Below are 25,504 nucleotides of genomic sequence, written 5' to 3'. Positions count from 1 at the left end.
GTGCAGAGCAGTAGAGTCACCAGGCATGTATGGCCACTTTCTGGGGCCACTCCGTCCCATGAGGTCATCACCCTGCTTCAAACTTGACAGAGCACTTCCACACACCTTACCGCTCTTAAGCCTTCATGCAGCCCACTTCTGGCAATACTGTGCTCATTTCACAGGTGAGGGAATTGAGGTCCAGAGAGTAACTATTCTACACCACTCAGAAAGGAAGACCATGGTGTATTAGTCAGGGCTTTTTCCAAGGCCAGGTTGGAATGCATATCCTTTTAGCCTTTAAACCCTGGTATAGGGATAGGTCCCTCTATCCCTTTCCTGTGGCAGTTAAAACCCAGGCCCAGGGAAGCAGATGTAGCTCAAGTGATTGGACTCCTGTCTACCATATAGGAAGTCCAGGGTGTGGTTCCTGAGGCCTCCTGGTGAAGGCAAGCTGGCCCCCATGACAAGCTGGCCCAAGCAGAGAGCTGGCCCACACGGAATGCTGGCCCACATGGAGTGCTGGCCCAAGCAGAGAGCTGGCACAGCAAGATGATGCAACAAAAGAAACACAGAAGAGAGACAGTAAGAGACACAGCAGACCAGGGAGCTGAGGTGGTGCAAGAGAGTGCGTGAGTGCTTCTCTCCCACTCCAGAAGGTCTCAGGATGGATTCCTGGTACTGCCTAAAGAGAAGACAAATACACAGAAAAACACACAGTGAATGGACACAGAAAGCATACAGTAAGGGCAAAACAATGGGGGGGGGGGTGGAATAAATAAATAAATCTTAAAAAAACAAAACCCAGGCCCAGGGTCACGGCCAGTTTGATCACATGACCTCAGCCAGCTCAATCACATACCCTACCCAAACCCAGTTTTGTGTCTGAGTTTGATCAAATTTTTAAAAATAATTTGCTTCTGATGGCTTTTAAACTATTTCAGACAATAGAATAATATAGTTATGAAGCATTATCTGAATACAAAATATGTTAATGCTAGTATGAAAATGAAAACATATATCAAATTCATTTACAAATCCAATGTAAAAATTATAAAATCAGCAAATTAAATTCATAAGTAATTTGAAATTGTCCATATAAGCAGATAGAATTTATTTCAAGAATATATATTAGTGTCAACATTTGGAAATATATCATCACTATTATTATTATTATTATTTCTCTCCCCTTCCCCACCCCCCCCAGTTGTCTTCTCTGTGTCTATTTGCTGTGTGTTCTTCTTTGTCTGCTTCTGTTGTCAGTGGCACGGGAATCTGTATTTCTTTTTGTTGTATCATCTTGTTGTGTCAGTTCTCCATGTGTGCGGCACCATTCCTGGGCAGGCTGCACTTTCTTTCGTGCTGGGCAGCTCTCCTTACGGGGCACACTCCTTGCATGTGGGGCTCCCCTACGCGGGGACACCCCTGCATGGCAGGGCACTCCTTGTGCTCATCAGCACTGTGCATGGGCCAGCTCCACACGGGTCAAGGAGGCCCGGGGTTTGAACCGCGGACCTCCCATGTGGTAGATGGACGCCCTAACCACTGGGCCAAGTCTGTTTCCCGTATCACTATTATTAACATAATTAAATATATGTACAAATTAAGGGGTGGGATGGAAATCTCAAGATTAAATTAAGTTGATGATAAAAGGACTTTGAAAATATCTACTAGATATTCCAAATGAAAACTCTAGCAAAAATAAGAAAGGAATATCATCTATGATTAATTTTGGCTTGTGAGTGTATTTACATTAGTTATGCTTTCATCAATAACTTTTTGTGAACTCACCCAGTGGGGGCTCACTGACTCTGCTGAAGTTCATTCTTATTCTACTCTGTCCTTTGCCTCTTACAATCAAGAGTATTTTACACTTTCATATTTTCAGCTAAGAAAGGAGTCAAATATATGTGATGTTTTAATTTCCTGGGCTGCTTAAAGCAAATCCCATGAAATGGTTCAGCTTAAACAATGGGAATTTATTTGCTCACCATTAGAGTCTGGAAAAACTTCCAAATCAAGGCATCATAAAGGCAATGGTGATCTTTGACTACTCTGTCGCATGGCAAGGCACCTACCAGTCTCTCATTTCTCTCCCTGGTTTCATTGATTTCAGCTATTTGCTTCCATGGTTTTCTCCCCTTGATGTGGTTTTTCCTTCAATTTGTCCCTTTTCTGTCCTTTCTAGTTCAGGCTGGCAGTAGTTCCATTCCTACAGATCTCGCAAAAAACTTTTAAGTTTTACATGGAAACTACATTAGACAGAAGAACTTTCCTGGATAACTGCATTTCTAATCCTGACTTGCCCTGAAATGGCTGACTGGTTCCATGTTCAGTTAAACCCTTAAAAGAAGCACTGTTCTCTAGGGACTCACTTTTTGAAAGCTCAGAATTTTCCAAACCATTGATTTCTGGTTTCTTTGTGCCCAGAACTTCAGTTCTCAGCTTGTCCCTTTCCTCTTGCATTTTATTGTAAGTTGCAAGGAGAAACCATGTTTCACTTTCCATATTTAGCTTTGAAATATCCTCAGCTAAATATCTAACTTCATCACTCTCAAATTCTGCCTTCCATCTGCCATTAGAACTCAATTTTGCCAAGTTCTTGGCCACTTAAAAACAAGGATTATGTTTCCTCCAGTTTCCAATAGAACGCTCATAATTTCCTTCTAAGATCTCATGAGTACATTTAGCATTCATGTTTCTAGCAACAGTCTCTTCAAAGTAATCTAGGCCTTTTCTATCAAGCACCTAATAATTCTTCCAACCACTATCCATTACCTAATTCCAAAGCTGTTTCCACTTTTTTTTTTTTTTTTTTTGGTATTTGCAATAGCATCATCTCGCTCTCAATACCAAAATCTGTTTTAGTTTCCTAGGCTACTCAAAGCAAATACCCTGAAATGGTTCAGCTTAAACAGTGGGAATTTACTCCCTTATGGTTTTGAGGCCATGAAAATGTCCAAATCAAGGCATTGTCAAAAAAGTGCTTTATTCCTGAACACAGGCTGCTGGTGAACCTTGGCTCCACTGTCACATGAAAAGGCACATGGCAGCACGTGCTGATCTCACCCTTCTCTTCTGGGTTTTTTGTTTCAGCTTCTTGCTTCTGTGACTTTCTTTCTCTCTCTGTCTGAATTTCATTCTCTTATAAAGGACTCTAGTAATAGGATTAAGATTCACCCTGGGCCATGACTTAACTGAAGTAGCTTCATCAAAATGTCCTACTTACAATGGGTTAACCCCTACAGGAATAGATTAGATTTAAGAACATGTTTGCTTGGAGTACATACAACTTCAAAACACCATGATAGAGATAGTAGAATATCAAGTAGAATACATGGGATAAATAGAAAAATGCTGTAGAGGCCCCAGAGAGAGCATCAAAACTTGCCTACAGAGATAGAAATGAGGAAGACCAGTCACATACACATAATACACATAAGTATTCTTTCTGAATTCATAGGTTAGAAAAACTGAACTCCCATAGCTTAGCAGCAGTTTTATAAAATCTGTAGTGAGTTCCCTACCCTCATTTCTTCATTGATCATATAAATTCTTCTTTTATTTTCTGATCATCTGAACAGTCTAGTTAGAGGTTTATTATTTTTTATTGATCAGCTCAAATAGCCAGATTTAAATTTTATTAAATTTCCTATTTTCTGGTTTTTTTTCTTTTAATTTCCTTGATTTTGGCCTGACTTTTATTTATCCTTTCTCCTCTTATTGGGCTTAATTTGCTCTTATATTTACTAATTTCATAAAGTGGAAGCTGAGGTCATTGATTTGAGCCCTGTATTCATTTTTAATAGAAGTGTTTGGTTCTATAAATTTCCCCCATTTACTGCTTTATCAGTACCCCATAAGTTTTTATTTATTTATTTTATTGAGAATTTATAGGTTTATATAGTTTCCATAAACCCCTTCCCCACACACAGATTTTCCCGTTATTAATATTTTACATTGGTGTAGTAACTTTGTTACAATTTATGGAACAATATTATTTTAATTGTACTGTTAACTATGGTACTGTAACTATGGTCCATAGTTTACATTAGGGTTCATTGTGTTGTACAGTAACATGATTTTAAATATTTTATTTAAATAACTCAGAGCACTTAATTACATTTACAATGTTGTGATACTGTCACCACCATCCATTACCAAAATATCCCATCACCCCAAAAAGAAACTGTACCAATTAAGCATTAACTCCTTATTTCTTACTCTTACTCTATTCCTTTATAACTTATATTCTAGTTTCTAACACCATGGATTTGCTTATTCTAATTTCATATTATTGAGATCATACAATACTAGTTCTTTTTTATCTGGCTTATTTCACTCAACATGATATCTTCAAGAGACATTCATGTTGTTGTATGTATCAGAACTTCATTCGTTCCTATGGCTGTATAATATTCCATTATAAGTATATACCATATTTGTTTATCCATTCATGGTTGATGGACACTTGGGCGGCTTTCATCCTTTATCAGTTGTGAATAATACCACTATAAACACTAGTGTACAAATATCAATTTGGGTCCCTGATTTCAAATCTTTTGAGTATATACCTAGAAATGTGATTGCTGGGTCAACTGGAAGCCATCCTACAAATTTTGATATGTTGCATTTTCATTTTCATTCAGGTCAAAGTACTTTCCAATTTCCCATTTGATTTCTTCTTTGGCCTATGGGATATTTTGAAGGGTGTTATTCAGTTTCCAAATATTTAGGGATTGTTCAGAAATATTTTCAGTAATTCCATTGTGGTCAGATAACTTGTTTTAAATGGCTTGAATTCTTTGAGATTGCTTAATAGCCCAGAAGATGATCTATCATGGTAAATATTCTATATCCACTTGTGAAAAATAGGCATTTGGGAGTGGATATGGCTCAAGTAGTTGAGTTCCCATCTCCCACATGGATGTCCCTGGTTCAGTTCCTGATGCCTCCAAAAGAAAACAAACAAACAAACAGATAGTGAGCAAAAACAAGCAGACGATGAGCAAAAATAAGTGAGCAGTTGAATGCCTGCCTCCCACATAGGAGGTCCCGGGTTCATTTCCTGGTGCCTCCTAAAGAAAAAACAAACAAACTGACAGTGAGTAAAAACAACAAGCAGACAATGGGCAAAAACAATGAGCAGACAACAAGCAAAATTTTTAAAAAATGGGTGCTACTGTTACTGGGTACAATGTTCTATAAACATCAGTTAGGTGAATTTGTTCAAATCTGGGTACTTCTTACTGCAACTCTATTCTTGATATTCTTATTTTTATAAGTTTAAGTGTATGTTTATAATACCTACAACATTGACATGTTTTTAAAATGTTTTATCTACAGTGATCTATAGCTCCCTCTGGTGACTAAATTCAAACTTTTGTTTACTTTTGAAAATTTAGAAGAATATATTTAGCTAAAAATAAATACTCAGAAATTAAAAATTATTTTAAACAATTTCTCAGCATATAATTGCTGCAAATAATAAATCATTTCGTAACATATATAACTAACTATGAAAATATTTTTCATTATTGCAGGGGTCTACAACTTATGTAATTTTTGTACTCTTTTTTCAATTCATATATATGGTCTAGTACTTTTATATATAAACTGAAAGATGAGTCCCTTTGTCACAATTACAGTAAATCAATTAGGCATAGTCTTTACTCTATATATTCTCCTAGGCGATCCAAATTCTTCATTCACAAAACCAATAAATTATTCCACCCATGTAAATGATGACCTATTATGTGCCAAATACAGAGACTGGGGAAGAGCATTCAGAACTAGAAAGTATTGTCCTGGAATCAAGAAATTCAAATTGTAGTAGAGAGACAATTCTATAAACTTTTGGTCAGAATAGTCTATAAAACTAATATCACAGAGACTTCCAGTCAACCAAGATTGTGGCATAAGATGCTCCAGGGTGTGGTTCTTCCACAGGACCTTTGAACACTTAGCAAAACAGGGAGAACAATCTTCTTCAAAACTACGGAAAACAGTTAAAGGGTTGCAGTCATTTCCTATTATCAATTCAAGAAAATGCAGCTTTAAAAATGGTGGGAGACTCTAACCATGGACATAAAAGATTTGTGTAGAAAACTACAAAACATTGCTCAAAGAAATTGAAGAATTAAAGATGACATGCATAAGTGGAAGGACATTCTGTGTTCAAGGATTGGAAGACTAAATATTGTTAAGATGTCAGTTCTACCCAAACTGATTTACAAATTCAATGAACTCCTAATCAAAATTTTAAGTGTTCTTTGCAGAATTGGAAAACCCAGTTATCAAATTTATTTGGAAGGGTAGGCCCCCAAATAGACAAAAACGTATTTTAAAAGAAGATGCTGGAGAACTCATATTCCCTGACTTTAAAGCATATTACAAAGAGACAGTGGTCAAAACATCATGGTTTTGGCCCAGTGTTCAAAACACACCCTTGCATCTCTGGCCAATGAAATTTTGACACGGCTGCCAAGCCCACTTAATTGGGAAAGAATCGCCTCTTCAACAAATTCTGGGAGAATTGAATATCCATATGCAAAAGGATGAAAAAGGACCCCTATGTTACACCATCTACAAAAATTAACTCAAAGTGGATCAAAGACCTAAATAAAATGTAGGGAAGCATCTTCAGGATCTTATGTTGGGCGACAGTTTCTTGGACTTTACACCCAGGTCACAAGCAATGAATGAAAAAAATAATAAGTAGGACCTCCTCAAAATAAGAAACTTTTGTGCACCAACAGACTCTCCCGGTGCCGGGCGGCGGTCGACGCGCCTGCGCGGTGTGGACCTGCGGGGAGGGGTTGGCCCGCGCGTGCACCGGTTCTCGCCCCAGCCAGGAGTTACCCCGCGGCCACTCGTTGCTTTCCTGGGCGCGGTTCCCCTGCTGGCCAGACGCTCTGCAGTACCGATTCCCTTCCGGCTCTTGGGCTCTGCTTTAAGCAAGCGTCACCTTTTACACCGGAAGGCTGGTGGGCACTATGGGGAGAAAACAAAACAAGAAGAAAGTGGGAGAGGTGCAAGAAGAAGAGCAAGAGGAATATGTGGTAGAAAAAGTTCTCGACTGCCGAGTGGTGAAGGGCCAAGCGGAGTACCTCCTGAAGTGGAAGGGTTTCTCAGATGAGGACAACACATGGGAGCCTGAAGAGAACCTGGGTTGCCCCGACCTCATTGCTGAGTTTCTGCAGTCACAGAAAACGGCACATGAGACAGATAAGGCAGAGGGAGGCAAGCAAAAGCGGACTCTGATTCTGAAGATGAGGGAGAGGAGAATAAACCAAAGAAGAAAGAGTCAGAAAAGCCACAAAGCTTTGCCTCGGGTTTGGAGCTAGAGCGGATTATTGGAGCTACAGACTCCAATGGAGAACTCATGTTCCTGATGAAATGGAAAAACTCTGATGAGGCTGAGCTGGTTCCTGCCAAAGAAGCGAATGTCAAGTGCCCACAGGTTGTCATATCCTTCTATGAGGAAAGGCTGACGTGGCATTCCTACCCCTCAGAGGATGGTGACAAAAAGATAACAAGGATTAATTAAGTACCAGCCCCCTGTCATTTCTGACGGTGGGTTTAAAGTGGGGGAGGGAAGGAGTTCTACTTTTCTTGACACCATAGAGGGGTCTTGAGATGTCCTTTGAAGAGCCATTATAGTTTCTGTGCCCTGCAGCAGCTCAAGTGCTTTTAAAGCCTTTCATTGCCGTACAGTTTGCACACCCATTCCAGGGAAGGGGAAATGGGGAAAAGTATTTCAAGGCACTTTGAAATACTTGCTGACAAAATCATAGAGCCTATGAAGGACAAAACTTACAGGGTGGCATGTAGGAGAGCAAAAAGATACCGTAGCTTTTCAAAGCACATCTTCATAAACCCACAACCTTCTTCCCAATAGTGTTAACTCTGCATTTTTACAGCATAGTGTGTGTGTAGTTTTGGCTGTTACTGGTGTGTTATTGTGGGGAGGGGGAGGCGGAGGGAGGAGCGGGATAGGGTGGGAGGAAAGGAGATGGGTAGGATCATTTTTGCTGAAATTTGGGGCCTAATTGGGGAAATGGTGAAGCAGTGGAAAAAACACATTACTAATGATTTGGTTCTGTGTACAGAATATTTTACCTTTTCAAAAAATGTCATTGACGGATAAATGAGGATAGTGAGAGATTGTTTCAAAGCTGGAATGCCTGAAACCTATAAGCCAAGGTGTTCTCTTCTGGAACTTAATGCTGCCCCCCTGAAAAGACTAAGCCAGTTAGTGATTACCAAAGCTGTCATTTGGAGATGGAAACTGACTGAGGACGGAAAGTCTTTTATTGGAGTGAATATACAGGCAGATCATTCTTTGAGGTGCTAATTCTTGAAACGGACAAGAAGACTCTTTCTATTACAATTAATTTATAAATATCAGCTTGTCCATCCTAGCCACTGGCTGAGGTATTTGGGGGAGGGGAAGAGAATGGTATAGGAGACAGGAGAATAGGGAAAGACAAGGGCCCTTGCTCTAAGGGTGGAAAACTCTTAAAGCTTCTCTGCTCTTTGAACTTTGAACTCTGAAACCATTGGTGGTAGGGTTCAATCATTGACAGCACAAGTTTCAATGAATCAGTTCAAGGGTTGAATGACTTCAGAAATCCTGGTCTCAGAAGAAATTACACTCAGGCAGTGGTTCATGTCAAACAAACAAAAACCCACATTAGAAAAAAGAAAATCCTAGAGAATGAACTGATACGCAAAATGCTTTGTCTTGAATCATGAGATCTATGCAATCTTGACACCATCTAGACTTGCATCTAGAGCTGCGTTGTAAAATCATTTTAGGCATGTGTTAGGTTTTTGTGAAAATTTTGTTTAAATGTATACTTCATACCACACTGTCAGTTTTTGTCTTAATAAAACTATTTATTTTTTTAAAAAGACTCACAAAAGTGGAAAGTCAACTTACTGAATGGGAGAAAATATTTGGAAACCACATATCCAATATGGGTTTAATAAGCAGAATATATAAAGAAATACTACAACTCAACAAAAAAGAAAACCCAATTAAAAAGTGGGCAAAAAACTTGAATAGACATTTTCCCAAAGAAGCTATGTAAACAGCTAAAAAGCGTCTAAAAAGTTGTTCAACATCACTAACTATTGGGGAAAGGCAAACCAAAACCACAGTGAGATATCATTTCACACCCACTAGAATGACTACTATTAAAAATAGAAAGCTACAAGTGTTGGAGAGGATGTGGAGAAATAGGAACACTCATTCATTGCTGGTGGGAATGTAAAATGGTGCAGCACTGTGGAAGACAGTTTGGAGGTTCCTCAGGAAGTTAGGGATAGAATTACCTTATGACCCAGCAATCCTGCTACTAGGTATAGCCCCAGAAGAATTAAAAGGAGAGACTTGAACAGATATTTGCATATCTATATTCATAGTGGCATTATTCACAATTTCTAAAAGATAGGGACAATACAAGTGCCCATTAACCAATGAATGGATAAACAAAATGTGGTATATACATGCAATGGAATATTATTCAGCTGTATAAAGGAATGAAGACCTGATGCATGTGATGACATTGATGAACTTTGAGGACATTATGCTGAGTGAAATAAGTCAGACACAAAAGGGCAAATATTGTATGATCTCACTTATGTGAACTAATTATAATAAGCAAATTTATAGAGTTAGCATCTAAAATATAGGTTACAGAGAATAGATTGAGGTTAGAGAATTGGGGGGATGATGCTTAAATTTTACAGAATTTCTCTTTAGGTTGATTGTAAAGGTTTGGAAATGGATGGTGGTCATGCTAACATTATTGTGAATGTAATTAACAACACTGAATTATTTAGATGAGTGTGGTTAAAAGGAGAAACTTTAGGTTGTACATTTTACTGGAATAAAAATGAAAAGATAAAACACAGGACTGTATAACACAGTGAGCCCTATTATAGACTATGGACTATAGTTAATAGTACAAATATAAGAATGTTCTTTTATGAATTATAACAAATGTATGACATTAATAGTAGGAGTTAATAATAGGGTTGTATATGGGAAAAATACACTAAATGTAAACTATGGGTGATATTAAATAGTACTATTTTAATAATTTTTCTTCACTTGTAACTCAGTTTACTATTGTTTAAAAAAGTGTAACTACAAAAATGTTATTAGCATCAATTGTAACAAATTCCACACCATTACAAGATGTTCACGGTATGATGGTGTATGGGAATCCTGTATTTTATGGATCGTTGGTCAAACAATTCTTTTCAAGGGACAAAGAAGTTCACTATATATTGATAAAGGGGTCAACTCAATTAGAAGACATAAATTAAAAAAACATATGCAACTAATGTCAGAGTCTCAAAATATATGAAGCAAATACCCATGGATTTGAAGAAATAGGCAATTCTATATTAATAGTAGGAGACTTTATAAACAATTTTCACTAATGGATAGAACATCTAGACAGAAGATCAACTAGGAAATAGAAGACTTGAATGATACTTTGTCAATTAGACTTAAAAAGCACATGTAGAAGGAAAGCTTCATGCAACAGCAGCAGAATAAACATTTTTATCTCATGCACATGGGTCATTCTCCAGGAGGGACCATATCTTAGTTCTGAAAACAAGTCTCAATAAATTTAAAATATATCAAAATCATACTTCTTTGACCACTACGGAAGCTAGAAATCAATAGCAGAGAGAAAACTGGAAAAGTAACAAATGTGTGGAAATGAAACAACACACTCAAAAAACCAATGGGTCCAAGAAGAAATCAGAAGGAAAATTTGGAAATATCTTGAGAATAAAAAAATGACTTAGAGATTTTAGAGATTGCTACAAAGGCAGTGCTGAGAGGGAAAAATTGTAGCACTAAATGCTTATATTAAAAAGAAAGATGATCTCAATTCAGAGACCTAACCTCACAACTAGAGAATGATGAACAAATGAAATCCAAAGTGAGAAGAAGGAAGAGAATAACAAAGACAAAACAGAGTTAAATTAAATAGAAATTAATAAACAATAGAATAAATGAAAACAAATTCAGCTCTTTGAAAAGATTAATAAAAATGACAAACCTTTAACTAGACTTACAGAAAAAAATAGAAAGGACTCAACTAAAATACAGAAATGAAAGTGGGACGTTACTACTAACCCCACAGAAATAAGAAGGATTATAAGAGGATATTATGACCAACTGTATGGCAATAAATAGAAATGGAAAAATTCTTAGACACACACAAATTACCTACACTGACTCAAGGAACAAAAAAAGATATCAACAAATAACCAAGAGACTGAATCTGTAATGTTAGTAATAAATCTCAAGGAAAAAAAAAAAAAAAAAAAGCCCTGGTACAGATGACTTCACTGGTGAGTTTTAGCAAACATTCAAAGAATAATTAACACCAATTCTGCTCAAACCCTTCCCAAAACCTGAAGAGAACAAAAGTAATTTTTAACTCATTCTATGAGGTCAACATCACACTAATACCAAAGTCAAAGAAAAAATATACCACAAGAAAAATATTACATAACAGTGTCTCTTATGAATATAGATATTAATATCCTTGACAAAATGCTGAAAAGCCAAATCCAACAGCACACCAAAGGAAATATTCACCATGATGAAGGGGAATTTATTTCAGGTAAGAAAAAGTTCTAAAAGTAATAAAAACTGGAAAGGAAGAAGTTAAGCTTTAAGTGCAGACGACATGATTCTATATATAGAAAATACTGAAAAGTCCACAGCAAAGCTACCAGAGCTAATAAATTAATTCAGCAAAGTGGCAGAGTACAAGATCAATGCACAAAAACTAATAGTGTTTTCCTACACTAGTAACAAACAATGTGAAGGAAAAATCAAGACAACAATTCCATTTAGAGTAGCAACTAAAAGTATCAAATATTTAAGAATAAATTTAACCAAGGATGTGAAGGACCTGCACAAGGAAAAGATTGTTGAAAGACTTCAAAGAAGACCTAAATAAATGGAAAGACATTCCTTGTTCATGGATTGGAAGACTAAATACGGTTAAGGTGTCAACTGAACCCAGAGCAATTTACAGATTCAACATAATCCCAATTAAAATTCCAAGTCTTTGCAGTAATGTAAAAGTCAATCATCAAACTTATATGGAAGTATAAGGACCCCTGAAAAGCCAAACTCATCTTGAAAATAGAAGAATGAAGTTGGTGAGCTCACACTTCCTGATTTTGAAACTTATTACAAAGCTACAATAATCAAAACTGCATGGTAGGGAGCAGGTGTTGATCAGTGGTTGGGTGCCTGCTTCCATGTACAAGGCCCTGGGTTCAATCCCCAGTACCTTCCAAAAACAAAACAACAACAAAAAAGCCTGCATATTAATGACACAAGGCCAAATATATAGACAAATGGAATTGAGTTGAGAGCTCCGAAATCAATGCTCACGTTTATGATCAAATGATTTTTGTCAAGGTCTCAAGTCCACTCAGTCAGGCAAGAATAGTTCTACAAATGGTGCTGAGCAAATCCATATGTAAATACACGAAGGTGGAACCTTACTTCATGTCATATACAAATATTATCTCAAAAGAAATCAAAGACCTAAATATAAGAACCAAAACTATGAAACTCCTAGAAGAAAACATAATTAAGCATCTTCAGGACCTTGCGTTAGGCAATGGTTTCTTAGACTTTATACCCAAAACATGAAAAACCAAAGAAAAATTAAATAAATGGGACTTCATTAAAATTAAGAAATTTTTCACATCGAAGAACTTTATTATGAAAGTAAAGAGACAGCCTACAGAATGGGGGAAAATATTTGGCAACCACCTATCCAATAAAATTTAATATCCAAAATATGTGGAGAAATCCTGCAGCTCACCAAGAAAAATAGATTTACAAGTGTCCAATAACCACATGAAAGATGCTCTACATCATTAGCCACTAGGAAAATGCAAATCAAAACCACAATGAGATGACATTTCACACCCACTAGTATGGCATGTTTTAAAAAAGGAAAATAGTGATGGAGAGATTGTGGAGAAATAGGAACACTTGTTCATTGTTGTTGGGAATATAAAATGGTTTAGCCTCTGTGAAAAACAGTGTGGTGGTTCCTCAGAAAGCTAAATATAGAAATGCCACTTCTGGATATATACCTCAAAGAATTGAACCTAGGGATTGTAACTTTTATTTGTACACTGATGTTCATAGAAGCATTATTCACAATTGCAAAATGATGGAAGCAACCCAAGTGCCCATTAAATCATATGATTATCCAGAAGTTAGTAATAAGTATTTGATACTGCTAGAACTTAAATTGTTCCAGGCATTGGTAAGATGTAAGGCTGAAGAGACAGGGGTAATATTATGAAGAAGACAAATAAGGTTAGTTTTAAGGGGCTTACAATCTATTTGCAGAGGCAAAATTTAAATATGTGAAGAGCACCACAAAAGTTAACATGTGAGTAAATATATATAATATAACTCCATTAAACAATAATACTTGTGGGATGAAAATAAGTGTAATTGAACTTAATTCTTTTTTTTTTTTTAGTTTTTTAAATTTAACAAATCATTTTTATTGGTATGTACTAATAAAGCATAAACCCATCCAAAGTGTACAATCAATGGTATTCAGTATAAGCATGTAGGTGTACATTCATCACTTCAATCATTTTTATTATTCCACTAATAATACCACTACTACAAAAGACCAAAAACCAACTGTAGCAGTTTGATACGGTTATGAATTCCAAAAATAGATATTGGATTATGTTTGTAATCTGATCTGTACCTGGGCATGATTGAGTTATGATTGGAGCATTGAGTCCCACCAATGGGTGGGGACTCACAGAAAAGGCATGGCAAAGAACAGAGTTGAGGGTTTCTGATGTTGGAGTTTGATGCTGAAGACTTAAGCTGGAGCCCCAGGAAGTCAGCGCGCAGAGGAAAGAGAAGCCAGCCCCAGGAAGAAAGGAACCTTTGAACCCAGAGAAAAGTAAGCCCCAGGAACGTAGGAACCCAGGAAGCCTGAACCTTCACAGATGTCGGCAGCTCTTAGACTTTGATGAGGGAAGTAACTTATGCTTTGTGGCCTGGTATCTGTAAGCTCCTACCCCAAATAAATATCCTGTATAAAAACCAGCCAATTTCTGGTATTTTGCATCAGCACTGCTTTGGCTAACTAATGCACCAACCAACCAACCAAACAAAATTCACCACCTCTCCACCTCTCTATGCTTCTGCTACAAGTACATAGCTGCTATTCTGTTTCCCTCTATCTAGTTTATTTTTTGTATTTGTATTTTGTCAAAACAGTCATTTATGCATAATCACCCATATTCATATCTCACATTAGGTTTCACTATGTGTTACAGTCCTTAGGCTTTCCCTTTCAACCACTGTCATACCCATATAATAGCTCTGATAGTCACAAACACCGTGATATGTGATCACCATTTCCACTCATTTCCAAAGTTTTACAAACAATCTTTTAACTCTGTACAGATAAACTGTCAGCTTTCCATTTTCTACCCTCATTCTGTTTTCTGGTGACTATATTCTAATTACAAATTCCATGGGTTTACATAATATATTTAGTTTATAATAGCACAATCATACAGTATTTGTCCTTTTGTGTCTGACTTGCTTCACTCAACGTAATGTCCTCCAGGTTCATCTATGTTGTCAAATGCTTTACAACTTCATTTCTTCTTACCACTACATAATACTCTATTGTGTTTATACACCAAAATTTGTTTATCCATTCATCAGTTGGTGGACACCTGGGTTGTTTCCAACTTCTGGCTATTGTGAATAATACTGCTATGAATATTGGTGTGCAGATGTCTATTTGAATGATGGCTCTTAGTTCTTCTGGGTATATACTTAGTAATGATATTGCTGGGTCACACAGCAAGTTTATATAAAACTTCCTTAGAAACTGCCAAACAGTCCTCCACAGTGGCTCTACCATTCTACATCCCCACCAACAGTGAATAAGTGTTCTTGTCTCTCCACATCATCTCCAACGTTTATAGTTTTCCAACGTTTTAATAGTGGCCAGTCTAATAGATGTGAAGTAATATCTCATAGTTTTGATTTGCATTTCCCCAATCTCTAGTGATATTGAACATTATTTCATTTGCTTATTTGCCATTTGTATTCCTTCTTTGGACAATTGTCTTTTCAAGTCTTTTGCCCATTTTTAAATTGGGTAGTTTGTCTTTTTATGGTTGAGTTGTATGATCTCTTTATATGTCATAGAAATTAAACCCTTATTGGATATGTGATTGCCAAATACTTTCTCCCATTGAGTCAGCTGACTTTTCAACCTTTTGACAAAGTCCTTTTAGGTGCAAAAGTGTTTAATTTTAAGGATGTCCCATTTATCAATTTTTTCTTTTGTTGTTCACGCTTTGGGTGTAAACTTTAAGAAACTACTACCTATCAAAAGATCTTCAAGATGTTTTCCAATGTTTTCTTCCGGTTTTATGGTTGTTGCTTTTATATTTAGGTTCTTTTTTTTTTAAGGATTTATTTTTTATTCTCTCCCTTTCCCTGCCCCCCCCCCCCAGTCATCTGCTCTCTGTGTCCATTCACTGTGTGTTCTTCTGTGTCCACTTGTATTTTTGTCAGTGGCACCCAGAATCTGTGTCTCTTTTTGTTGCATCATCTTGCTGCTCAGCTCTCCGTATGTGCAGCGCCACTCCTGGGCAGGCTGCACTCTTTTTGTCCTGGGTGGCTCTCCTTATGGGGCTTCTTGTGTGGGGAGGCTCCCCTGCACAGGGGACCCACTTGTGTAGCATCAGCACTGTGCATGGACCAGCTTATCACATGGGTCAGGAGGCCCTGGGTTTGAACCTTGGACCTCCCATGTAGTAGGCAGTTGCTATAGCTGTTGAGCCAAATCCACTTCCCATATTTAGATTCTTGATGCATTTTGAGTTAATTTTTGTATAAGGTGTGAAATGGGAATCCTTTTTCTTTATTTTCAATATCCAGTTTTCCCAGCACTATTTGTTGAATAGACTGTTCTGGCCCAGCTGGGTGGGCCTTACAGCCTTGTCAAAAATTACTTGACAGTAGACATGAGGGTCTATTCCGAGTTCTCCATTTGGTTCCATTGGTAAATATGTCTGTATTTATGCTAATACCATGCTGTTTTTACCACTATGCTAACTTATATGCTTTAAAGTCTAGAAGTGGGAGTCTTCCAAAATCATTCTTCTATTTTAAGACATTTTTGGTTATTTGTGTCCTCTTATCTTTCCAAATAAATTTGACCATTGGCTTTTCCATTTCTGCAAAAAAGTCTGTTGGGATTTTATTGGGATTGTGTTGAATCTGCCAATCAGCTTGGGTAGAATTGACATCTTAATGATATTTAGTCTTCCAATCCATGAACACAGAATGTCCTTCCATTTGTTTAAATGTTCTTCAGTTTCTTTTAGCAATGTTTTGTAGTTCTCTGAATATAGGTCCTTAATGTTCGTGGTTAAGTTTATTCTTAAATATTTGTTTTAGTAGCTATTATAAATGGAATTTTTTCCTGTGATTTCCTCCCCCGCTTGTGTATTAGCAGTGTATAGAAATGCTATTGATTTTTGCATATTAATCTTGTATCCTGTCACTTTGCTGAACTTGTCTAATAGTTCTAGGAGCTTTGTTGTGGATTTTTGAGGATTTTCTAAATACAGGATCATATAGTCAGGAAATAGTGAAAGTTTTACATCTTTCTTTCCTATTTGAATGCCTTTTATTTCTTTGTCTAGCCTAATTGCTGTAGCTAGAACTTCTGGCACAATATTGAAAAATAATGGTGATGTTGGCTTCATAGAATGAGTTTGGTAGCATTCTTTCCTGTTCAAGTTTTTTGGAAGTGCTTGTGCAAGATTGGTATTAGATCATCTTTGAATGACTGGTAGAATTCACCTGTGAAGCCATCTGGTCCCAGACTTTGGGAGGTTTTGAAGGCTGTTTCAATCATTTCACTTGCGGTTGGCTTGTTGAGGTCTTCTATTTCTTCTAGGGTCAATTTAGGTGGTTCAAGTGTTTCTAGGAACTTGTCCATCTCATCTACATTGTTTAGTTTTTTGACATATATGTGTTCATAGTATCCTCTTATGATCTCTTTGTTTCTATGGGGGTCAGTGCAATATCCCCCCTCTCATATTTTATTTATTTGCATTTTCTCTTTCTTTCTTTGTCATTCTAGCTAAGTGTTTTTAAATTCTTAATTCTACAATAAGGTCGGGGGAGTAGGTAGAGTAAAAAATATTCTAATTTCCTTGCTGTGATATGATAAAAGTAGTAATTTATATTAACTTCTAAAAAGTCAAGCATGTGGTAATATCTAGGGTAACCTAGGGATAAAGAAGGGTATTTCATAGTGATAACATAGCTAATCCACTGGATAGACATAAAATTCTAAATTTGTTTGGAATTACTAACATAAAACTGAAGTTTGTATGAAATGAAAACTGACAGGACTAAATGAAGAAATTGACAAAACACAATCATAGTGAAAGATTTTAGCATACCTCTCTCCATGGAATTGTCAGGGCATTTATCTTGTCACAGCTCTATGGTTTTTGTTATTTCTTTGTTATTTAATTCAACTATAGGGAAGATGTTTACAAAAATGGGGAAAAACTGAATGAAAAATAACATTTTAAAAATATTTTAGAATATTCCAACTTACATTTTAAAGCTAGGTAGCAAAACTTGTCTTCTAGACTTATTTGAATGAAATTTCTCAATACATTTATCTGGGTCAGAGTAAATTTCTCCTCTTATGTATTACAGTGTATGTGATCAGGAAGTTGCATTTTAATTTTATTTTGTGAAACTTAATATATCCAGAAATGTTAAATGAATATTAATTACTAATGATGAGAAATCTAAAAATTTCTATGGCCTTTAAGGAAGTTCAGTTGCAAGAAACCCAAGGATTTTACATTCATAAAAGTTTATGCCCTCAGAGTAAGGTTTGTTGGTAGGAAGAGAGACATATATTTCTTCAGAGATTAAGGTAGAGACAATAGAGTTGCAGCCAGAGCCCACTTTATGTACTGAAGAAGACCAAAATTGACCAAACACTTCCAAAAAATAGAACTGTCATTTAAGGGAACTGAGCTGTGTGAAAGCCCACCGATAGAACACATGCATTTGGTTTTGCTGCTGAAGCAGATCTGGCTCTAACCTTTCTTGGAGTCCCTTTCCTTGTTATTTCTTTACTTTGTGCTTTTTTTTTTTTTTTTTCTCTTAATACTGCAAATATTTCTTGCTTAAACCCTGGTTTCTAATGTTCCAAGTTTTAAAGTTTGTGTACTGCATTTTAAACAGATGGGATTTTTTCTAGTTATTTTTAAAAATAAAATAGAAACCAGGAGAATTAAAATAATTCCTGCATTGGGTCTATATTTCAAGTTGTTTTAATTTTCTCAGGTGTTTCAGAGAGAGTTATGCACTCCTCCTCACTGCCAGCTCTTCTGTGTCTTACAGTTCAATATTCATAGCTAGTTCTTTTGCAGTCCTACACACAGATCAATAAGCTGTGCTCTGAGGCATATTAACCTCTTGGCATAATCTTCTTCTCTTTCAAACATGCCATCTGTGCCCCACCAGAGACATCTTTCTCTCATGAAACTGGCAATAGTGGCAAAGTTCACTTGAATTCCTGGTCTTCTTAATCACTAAACAGACTGAGGTTCTCCTTTGTTAAATAAAGCCTCCTTTACTTAGAAATCTCCTACTGCCTACTACAGTAAATCCAGGTTCACATTGTTGTTCATGCTGAAAAACAAATGAGCCATGATCTCTCTCTCTGATCACTGATCATTCTACAATGCTTTTCCCCAAAGCAGCCTCTTTTTTTTTGCCATTATGCTTTTCTTGCAAATCCATCTTACACAAAGCTGAAAAAAATTAGACAGAAAATTCTGTGGGAGATTTCAGGGCCATTCTTTATTTGACATACAGGTTGCTGCTCAATAGCATGAGACATTCGTTCTCTTCCCAGAGCTCAAGTATGATCTACTCAGAGGCAGTGTGCACAAAAGCATCACAGTTGCCTGTGAAAACATGCTTAAATCATCAGAGGTTTATTATCTTCCTTATTATCTGAAAACAACAAAACAAAAAGTAAATGACATGTCAAATGACATGCCCACACCCTTACTAGATCTAAGTATATTTCAGGATTGGTTAGGATCTTGCTGATAAAAAAGGTTTCAAAAAATCTTAAAGCTATAAAATATAGGTTCCAAGGATATTTCCTGTTTTTGGATTGTGTGTTTCTATATTTAGCAAGGAATAAAATACTGAAATGCTATTGGAAAATTTTGTCCCCTGGCTGGAATTTTAAGTCTTCTGAAATTTCAAAGGCAAATTTTCAAAATACTACCAATTCAAAGACTGTGAGATTAGTCTCCATAGGTAGTCTGCAGAGAAGAGGACAAAGAGTCAGGAAAAGAATGATTTATTCTACTTTGTTTTTACCTGTTACGTAAACAATGCTCTTCTGGTTTTGTAAACATTTTCATCATTTGCAAAGCAATGAAAGCTTTTTATCTTTTTCTTAGACAAGCTAACATTGTCTTTGGTAATCCTTAACTCTATGGTGACTGCATTATGTGCAGTTTAAAAAGCTCCTTGTTAGGAGTCTTCAAAAACTTTCATCCTTATTTTCCCCCAAATATTCTTGAGGAAGCTGAATAAGTAGTTGATAGCTGTTCCTTTTATCTGTGCTTTGATCAGAAAATATTCATTAACCTCTTCTATAATATTGAATATGTATCTGTTAAATATCAGTTGCTGTATTAGGCATTTATGTTAAAAAATAAAGAAATGGTAAGAATTATTGCTAATATATATGTTTGCTGTTTTATAGATCAGATATAGTCCTAAAAAGGTGTGTGTAAATAAAATTTTATAAATAGAATTATTTTAAATGTAAAAATAGATATATCATGTATATCTGCCTATAAAATCAGAGTATGGATAACTTGTACCTTCGTATCTAACTCTGAAGTCCAAATGATGTATATATATGGTATATTTAGCTTCCAAAATTAGATTGTAAGCTGGACTTTGAACTTTTCTCAGAATACTCTGAGGATTGTTTTAAATATTGCAGGTGCTCAAATATTGCTGATTAGCTTTTCAATGGAAAAGATTGAGGCCTCTCCTAGGTCACTTAACATTTATTTTCTTTTCCTAGAAATGCACAGAGAGTTTGAATACAAAGGCAATGTTATATTCCATTGAAAGCCAAGATATATTTATGTTCCATATCTGAAATAATCTTTCCCATCAGATGAAAAAACTTAGTTTCCATCCCCAGAATCTAAGGCTTTATTCTTTTCCTTAATAGTCACAGAGTTGTGTTCAAGTTAGTAAGGGATGATAGTCAACTTTTTTTTGTCTTCAGTTTGGACAACAGAAGAGAAAATCAATATGTGTTCATGGTGAACAATTTATATTTGGCACAGGAGGAATTTCTCTCAAGTGAGTTATTAAACCTTGACAAATGGTACCACTGCTCAGTCCTGTATAAACCTTTATCATTAAATTCACTGCATAGTACAGCAGTCACTTGTGTATATGTTTGAATACTCCACAAGAATATGTGCTTCTAGGCAGTAAGGTCTAGCCTCGTTTAGCTTCGTGTCCCCATTTCATAACACACTGTTTAATAAATGTTTGGGGAATAAATGAAGGTATCCCCAGTGTAGCTCAGCCTTGGTTTCTTTCCTCAATGCTACCATAACACCATCATCACTGGATTAGTAGCTAACTGCATTAATTTACCATGTTAAATACCTGAACTCATTGTGTGGTTTATTGTGCTAAAATAACTTGGAAGAATTTAAAAAATAAGTCAATTTCTTATAAGCAACCATAAATGAGAAATAAAACTAAAGATAAATTGACAAAAATACTATATCAGTTTCTGATTTGTTTCATCTGGTACCAAAAAACAAATTAATGGTTGCCTGGTTTCTGTCTTTTGGACATGTTATGGAATCAATTTTAGCATAGTTTCATTTTTGAATTTCTTTGCCACCGTTCACAGATTCAAATTCTAACACTAAACAAATTGTAGTATAAAATTCTCCTGCAAGTACCACTTAATCACCTGGGGGATTAAGATATTCAATACTACCAAAGAGGGGCCTCATGCCTGCCTCCCTGCCTTAATATTCTTTGATTTATACGAATTGTCCAAATTTTCATTTCTATCAAATCCACTTTATCTAAGTCCTTTTAATTTATCTTCTAAGTAGCAAAATTTAATTATTGGCTAGATTGTATCCCCAATACACATTTTTTCCTAGGAGATTTGCAATACAAAATGAATAAATCCTACTGTCAGAGTTTTGCAAACAGTGTCAAACTGCAGCTGTAAGCATAAATTTTTTTTAAGATTTATTTTATTTATTTCTCTCCCTTTCCCCCCCCCCCCCCATTTTCTGCTCTCTGAGTCCATTCACTGTGTGTTCTGTGTCTGCTTGTATTCTTGTCATGGGACACTGGGAAACTCACTTTTTTTGTTGCGTCATCTTGCTGCATCAGCTCTCTGTGTGTGTGGCGTCACTCCTGGGTGGTTGCACTTTTTTTGCACTGGGTGGCTCTCCTTATGGGGCGCACTCCTTGTGCACGGGGCACCCCTATGCAGGGGACACCCTTGTGTGACACAGTACTCCTTGCACACGGTAGCACTATGCGTGGGCCAGCTCATCATACAGGTCAGGAGGCCCTGGGTATCGAACCCTGGACCCTGCATATGGTAGGCAGATGCTCTATCAGTTGAGCCACAACCACTTCCCATCATAAATTATCCTGTATGCTGCTAGGCCAGCTTGATGCTAAAGAACTTCTTTTATAGGGCCTTAAACTTAGATTTCCTATGACTCAGTCAAGCTTCCCAAATTCTTGAAGAGAGTCATGGTCATTTTGAAAGAGTTTACATTATGCCCTCTTTATGTTTTAATTGTATCAGAGGTAGTTATATTTAGTTACTAAAATGCAAACTAAGCACAACCCCTGCTTTTCCTAAGATAAGGCACCTCTCTCCACCAAGATAGCAGCTAAATTTTCCTGAATACTCACTGAATTTAGGTGAGCACTTTCCATCCATTAACTCAATTAATCTTAATAACTCTAGGAGGTAGATATTATTACTCCCATTTTTTAGATGAGTACACTAAGGCACAGAAAGTTAAATAACTTACTCAAGTTCACACATAACAGTCTGTCACCAGAAACCCTATAAATAGTGTCAATTCCTCCTTGCCCTCTCCTCTCCAAGCTATCACCTCCTGTTACTTTTCATATAATCTGCACTCTAGACAAACTGGACTAATTTGTAGTTCTCCAAACACATTCCTATTCCCTTCCTATGCAATCTCATTTCTCCTTGTACTTGCCACACTGTCTGATTTCTTTGTGAGGAATGTATGAGCGCTTGCCTTTAAACTAAGGAATGTCATAGATTTTTGGAACAATTTTGCAGGGGAGAGTTAAGTATTGAGAGAATATTCATATGGAAGAGTTGCTTTTCTTTAACTTAGTGTCAGGTTGCTAAAGAAAAAAATTATAGTTTACTACGTAGGATCAGAAGTCTTTTGCTGTGCTAAGCATTGACTCCTTGGCTGCTGGATAACTGGGAAGCACAGGGAACTATGGAAGGAACAAAGATGGTAGGGGAGAGCTAGAAAATTTTGAGACAGGCTCTGTTTACCAAAGGGTGAGACATTATTTAAATATTTAAATAACCAGTAAGGTCCTACCAGTATGTCCTGGCTGAAGAGTCTCACTTGGTAACATCTTGCATTAGTTGTTTGAATGAATGGGGTTTTAAAACCTCAAAATTATTTTCTTATTCTTCTTCTTCCCCTCTTCATCACAACTGAAATATACTTTGGTTCAGTAACAATCCACTCACATTTTTGTCTCAAAGAAATGTGTAAATATTATTCTTCTCTGCCTAGTTTACTGAGCAGAATATGTTGAGCTCTTTGACTAGTTCATCTTGGAGCCAATATGTACATATATCAAGTTCACAATATATTTCGAATTCTCTTTTCACTTTTCTTATTTTAATCTGTTTCAGAATTATAATTTTCTTTTGCTTTCTGTGTTGGAAATGGGCTGCTTTATCCTTCTGTTGATAGATGGCATATTAATGCCATCTGTCAGGGCTGGAAGGTTAAGAGCTGAAATCCAGATTTAGAGAACGAATAACTCAGGTACACTGCTTATATATTGGATCCCTGTTCTGTTTAGCTTGTACATGAGGTCTCATACATTTTTACCTCCTTAACCATTTCCCTCCTTTAGGTATCTGGCTGCTCTTGCATCACCTACATTGTCTTCTTTAATAGGAAATTTTGTTATATTAAATATTTTTTGTTATTTCAATCTTAAAACAAATAATCTAAGGTAAAATCCCCATTACCCTCCTGATTCTGAACATCATTGTAAAACATCCCTAAAGAAGTTGTTGATAGCCATTATGCTTATTTCCTCCTCTCTCATTCATTCATTAACTTATTCAAGTCCAGTTTCTGTTTCCTTCAGTTCTCTTAAAAATGACATCTATACTACCTAATTCCATGGCCATTCCTCTCATTACTCAACCTCTTGGAAGCATTGAACATAGTTCCTCTTAAAATCTCTTCTCTGGGTTTACATGATATGACACTCTCCCCGTATTGTTTTTGCTTCATGGACTGCTCCTTCTCAGCCTCTTTGCTGACATTTTGTCCTCTTTTGACCTTTAAATGTTGGTATAATTCAGGCAGGTCTCTGTCCTTATTATTCTTATTTTCTCTCACCTAAATTTTCTCCTTGGCAAGCTATCAAATTTCATTAGATTGATCCATATGGAATTAATATTTTTATAAGTGAAAATTAGGCACATCTTAGCAATTTTATGATTTGAGCCACAAACACACCTAATTTTGATGTGCTTCACTTTATTACGTATTCAGACACTGTGTTTTCTACAAGTTGAAGGTTTGTGGTAACCTAGTGCCAAGTCAATCTATCAGAGCCATTTTTCCAACAGCATGTGCTCACTTTTTGTCTCTGCATCACATTTTGGTAATTCTAGCAATATTTCAAAATTTCCATTATATCTGTTATAATTGGCTATTATCTGTGATCTTTGATGTTGTAATTGTTTGGAGTATCATGAACTGCATCCAATTAAGAAAGCACACTTAATTGAAAAATGTTGCATGTGTTCTGACTGCTTCATCAACTGGCTGTTCCTTGTTGCTCTCTCTCTTCTAGAGCCTCCATATTCCCAGAGAGACAATAATATTGAAATTAGGCCAATTAATCATCCTACAATAGCCTCTAAGTATTCAAGCAAATGGAAGAGTCACACATCCCTCACTTCATATCAAAAGCTAGAAATGATTGAACTGAGTGAGGGAGGCATGTCAAAAGCTGAGATAGGCTGAAAGCTAGGCTTCTCGTGCTCATTAGTCAAGGTTTGAATGCAAAGGAAAAGTTCTTGAAGGAAATTAAAAGTGCTACTCCACCGAACATGTGGATGATAAAGCAAAACAGCCTTATTACTATATGGAGGAAGTTTTAGTGGTCTGGATAGAAGACCAAACCAGCCACAACAGTCCCTTAAGTAAAGCCTAATCCAGAGCAAGGTCCTCATTTTCTCCAATTCTATGAAACCTGAGAGAGGTGAGGAGCTGTGGAAGAAGCTAGAATAGGTTGGTTCATGAGGTTTAAGGAAAGAAGCTGTCTCCGTTAAATAAAAGTGAAAGCTGAGGCAGCAAATGATAATACAGAATCTGCAGCAAGTTATCCAGAAAATTTAATTGATGGAGGTGGCTACACTAAACACATTTTCAATGTAGATGAAACAGCATTCTATTGGAAGATGTCATCTAGGACTTTCATAGCCAGAAAGGAGAAGTCAATATCTGGTTTCAAAGCTTCAAAAGACAGGCTGACTCTCTTGTTGGAGGTAATGCAGCTGGTGAGTTTAAGTTGGAGCCAATGGTTGGAGCAATTTACCAGAAAATCTTAGGGTCCTTAAGAATTATGCTACATCTCAAAATAGCCCCATCCATCTGCCCCGTGGGATCTAAACCTCCTCTCAGTTAGAGCCAGAGTGGGCATTGCCAATGCCAAATTCTCAAGATTGGGGAATGAACAATGAACTAAAGTAGATTTACTGTTATTCTGCTATAGACATTGTTATTCTAGCAAGGGAAGAACTTTTATCATTGATGTGGAGGCAGTGGCCATCGGAGGTTCTGAAAGGATAGAAAGGGGAAAAAAGGTGTAATATGGGGGCATTTGTGGAACATTGAAATTGTTCTGCATGATGTTGTAATGATGGATACACGCCATTATATATTTTGTATTAACTAAAAAAATTTTTTAATGTAATACAAAAGGAATTATGCTAATTCTGATCTACCTTTGCACTATAAATGGAACAATAACAGCACATCTGTTTACAACATGGTTTACTGAATATTTTGA

The 25,504-nt window shown here is 36.5% G+C and overlaps 1 pseudogene; it reads left to right on the top strand.

The window, feature by feature from the left end:
- The first annotated feature begins 6,974 nt into the window (after positions 1 to 6,974).
- LOC101434998 (chromobox protein homolog 1 pseudogene) lies at positions 6,975 to 7,528 on the top strand (annotated as a pseudogene).
- The last annotated feature ends 17,976 nt before the right edge of the window (positions 7,529 to 25,504 follow it).

The sequence above is a fragment of the Dasypus novemcinctus genome, chromosome 14, assembly GCF_030445035.2.
Source record: "Dasypus novemcinctus isolate mDasNov1 chromosome 14, mDasNov1.1.hap2, whole genome shotgun sequence".
NCBI lineage: Eukaryota > Metazoa > Chordata > Mammalia > Cingulata > Dasypodidae > Dasypus > Dasypus novemcinctus.
Note: the sequence above shows the minus strand (reverse complement) of the source record. Positions and strands in the feature narration are given on the sequence as shown.